General features: G+C 39.6%; 1 pseudogene; it reads left to right on the forward strand.

The window, feature by feature from the left end:
- The first annotated feature begins 587 nt into the window (after positions 1-587).
- Positions 588-2,877, forward strand: LOC136551376 (uncharacterized; annotated as a pseudogene).
- The last annotated feature ends 1,310 nt before the right edge of the window (positions 2,878-4,187 follow it).

Consider the following 4,187-nt stretch of genomic DNA (forward strand, 5'->3'; position numbering starts at 1 on the left):
TGCATACCTGTTCTTTAATATATGGTCTTGCCTATTAATGCACATGACTTACTTGATTTTTTTCCACAGTATCCTGCAGGGCATAGTCGGAAAGTCCTAGCTTCAAAGAAGAAGAAGATAGGTCCCACCATGGCGCCAGGAGTTAGGGCTAGTAAGAGAGTGAGGGCATCTCAAGGATCACAAGTGCAACCTCCTGAATCCCAAACAAGATCATCAAAAAGGCTTCAACCTTCAGCGAGAGATGGCTAGAATGTAGAGGATCCTACAGATGGTTATGATGAAATACCACCACAAAAGTTCTTATACAGATGCAGAGGAAGGCAATGGAGTTGGTGGTCAGGACAATACAGCTGCAGAGGAAGTCAGTGGAGCTGGTGCTCAAGAAAGTACAGGTGCTAATGAAGACAATGTAGCTAGGGAGGAAGACACTGAAGGCAAGTTATAGTTTCTTTGTCATTCAAATATGTCATCTGTTTTGCTTATCTACATGAAACTAAATCATTTTAATGCAAATTCTATTTTGTAGCTCCTGCACAGCGAGCCCAAGGAGACCTAGGCCACCCACCAAGGGAACATAGCTGGACAGGATGACAAAAGCTATGGGAAGGAGAATGCCCATAGCTATTGCTGAAGGCAAAAGAAGGCCTCATGAACCTGTTCAAGCTACCAAGTTTGCATTTGAGGCTGGTGTCATCATTCGGGATAAGGTTCCTGTCCTACCTCATTGGAAAGAATACAAGAGAGAAGATCAATATTACAAAAACTTTGTGGGAAAGCTCTCTGTAAGTGCATTACTGTTTCTATGGTTAACATGTATATCTGTTTAACCTAAATTGACTAACTAAATATGGAATTGTCATATGACTAGGGGCGCTTGGCCATTAACCCTGACGACAAGCCAATAGAGGAAGATTGCACCGATATGCTGTGCTCTAGGGTGCGACAAATGCGTTATCGGCTCAAGAATAAATACTTCAATGGTGTACCTACAAATGAGATTAGGACAACTTCTCTAGTTGCATGCATGACTGATGAACAGTGGAAGGCACTAGTTGCAAAGTGGTCTGATCCAAAAAAACATGGTATGGGTATCTTCTCATATATTCTTTCTCATTCAGTTTCCAAAGGATCTTCTCATTTTAAACATATCATCTCATCAATCCTTCTTGCTATACCCAGGCCCTTCAATGAAAAGCAGTGTAACACATAAATATTTTCAAACATAAAGATTTCCTAAGCTCCTAAATTGGAGCAATTAGCAGAATGTACTTGGGAAAAAAGGGTTGGTCATATATATCCTGCAAACAAAAAGGATTACAAATATGCCCTTAAATATTAGTCCATTCATCAAAGGATAGAATAACATATTCTAAAGGACAAAATCATGAATAGAACAATAGAAAGACAGTTCATGGTGAGCATTTAGACAATTTGATATGTACATTTCATAGAAGTTGTATAGGGGCATAAAAGAGTAGACAACTCTGTAGGAGTTGAAAAATTACCATCTTACTGTTTTTCAGATAAATAGGTATCTTGTCATATATTCTTTCTCAATCAGTTTCCAAAGGATCTTCTCATTTTAAACCTATGATCTCATCTGACATGTTCATTATCTTGTAGGAATCAAGTGAAAAGAACAAGCAGAATCGCCGTAAAGTTAAGTATCATCAAGCTACGGGTTCTCGCAGCTATGTGGCACACTTACATGCATATGTAAGTAAAGAGTACCCTGTACATATTTGCACTAAACAACTTATTTTGCATTTCATCTGAGAAAACTTTGTTGTAATTGGTTATCTATGAAACAGAAGAAGAAAAACAATGCAGAACCAAGCACAGAACAAAATGAAGAACTTGATGCGGTGGAGGCCTTCAAGACCTGCCATACCAGCTCCAAACATGGTCTGACTGAACTAGCAAGAGAAGCAGTTGTAAGTCACGACATCAGTTTCGCTGTGCTAACAACTATTCATTAATTGGATAATATGTCTTGTTTCAAACATTTTTGTATTCTATCTTTTGCTCAAAACCGGTCATAATCCAATATAGCTAGACATACTTGCTAAATAATAATCCTATGTTGTTGACTTCTACTTGTATTCAGTTACCTGACAACAAATAAATGACTCATGATTGCATACCTATTTGGCATCAGTTTCTGTCAATGCAGCATAGGTTTTTATTTTTTAAAATACATCTTGTGTGATATTTCCTCCTCAAATTAATGCAATAAGTATCAACTAATGATGAGCCATTGCCGTTTTAGTCAAATATGGAAGCTTTGAGGACAGAACTTTGAGGACAGAACCTGTTGTTGAAGGTGAGACAGCAGTGTCCAGTGTGCAGGTTGTGTCCCAGGTGCTCTCCTAGAATAGCTCAAACCTTTTCCTGAAGAGTGTTGGCATCAAACCAGTGCCATCCTCCAAATCATCATCATCAAATGAAAGCGAGCTTCGAGAGCAACTAGCAGCTGAAGCTACGGTTGCTGTACAAGGTGAAATCGATGAACTCAGGAAGAGAAGTGAAGAAGCTGAGGAAAAGCTGGCGAGAACACAAAAGGAGATGGAGGAGTACAAGAAGCTGACAGAGATAAACAACAAGGGAATGGAGGAGAACAATGCGCTGCTCAAGCGTATCTTGGCCATCAACAATGCTTCTTCGACATGAGCGCTGCTCGTAGCTGCTGGTTCATTAAGCAAGGGGTCTGCTGGTGATTTTGTTTATGTAGTAACTTATGTTGCTGGTGGTTGGCAACTTTTTATTATTTCCTGTGATGTTAATGTGAACTAAGATGAAACTAGTAGTTCAAATGTGATGTCTAGTGAGTTATGTGAACCGAGTTTAGAATTGTTGATTAAGTTGTTGGTCATTAGAATACTGGATCTATTAATTTATGGAAGCTTTTGGTCATTCCAGTATTATTTGCATTATGAAATGAAATCAGCATGTGCACTTGTGATGAATTATCTAACCTTTCTGTGATGATTTGGTAATTGATTCTGTGACGAATTTCTATTTACTTCAGTGATGAAAATGAGAACCTATCATAGCAAGCCTTGTGGCCCAATAAAAAGTGGACACGTGGACCATCCACATCACTGGCGACGTCAACTGCCATGTGGTCGGACACATCACCTGCAATGTGGACGTGCCACGTGGACAAGACACGTCAGCCGCCAGTGTGGCAGATGTCGTCTGGCCGCCTAACAGACGGCAAGTCATGACGAAAAAAGGGCTATATCAATGACGAAAATATATCATCATAGAAAGAATACACTTCTATGACGACGGCCATTTCGTCATAGAACAAATGCACATCTATGACGAAAATAGACATTTCGTCACCGTAGGTAAAATATGACGCGCATTCAATGACGAATACCATATCGTCACAAATTCATCATAAAATAATATATGTGACAATTTTGGAGTCTTCAGTGATGAAAGAAGAGCATCATTGATGTACACATCCCTAGTAGTGAAACATATAAGCTAATGAGGATTGTCGATATGTAAACATCTTGATAATCGATATGAAGTCTTTGTATGTCGTCGGGTCCTTATCTAATGAATCAAAGACCCATGCCATGCTCCTCCCGACATCGATGGCTATACAAATCCAGTGGTTGCTGCATGGATTTAATCATAGAACTATATAAGCTCTTTTGCATCGAATAAAATATATCGAACAAAGCTTTAAGTATAGAGTTGAACTTACTCGAAGTTGTATGGTAGCCATATAGTAGAGTGTTGTTGTAGATTTTTGAAAGCCAGGGCAATGTATGCCGCAACCTTAAGGAACTCTTCCCTTAGTTTTGCCGTATGGATGCGCTCTTTCTCCCAAAGAGTCTTTGCAGCAGCTAGCTCTTTGGCATCCAGTGTCCACTATTTAGGGTAATTAAAATTTGTTTGGGCTATAGCTTGAGGGTCTACATACCCGGCTTTCACACTTGGCATTTGTTTGATAATGTGCACTTGCATTCTACAAATCACGGCGTGGGTTAGTTACAACAAAATTCAAAGATTACATTCATATCATATCGGGAGGACAAGGACTTACAGGCACCACGTGCGAATTAGATTCATCTCCATTTCTCCCAGGTGAAAGCATGTGTGCATGTCATTGAAGTCAAAGACAATTTTCCTGGCTGGGCTTCCAAATGTGCCGGTGGGGAAGCATGCTT

The sequence above is a fragment of the Miscanthus floridulus genome, chromosome 4 (assembly GCF_019320115.1).
Source record: "Miscanthus floridulus cultivar M001 chromosome 4, ASM1932011v1, whole genome shotgun sequence".
Lineage (NCBI taxonomy): Eukaryota > Viridiplantae > Streptophyta > Magnoliopsida > Poales > Poaceae > Miscanthus > Miscanthus floridulus.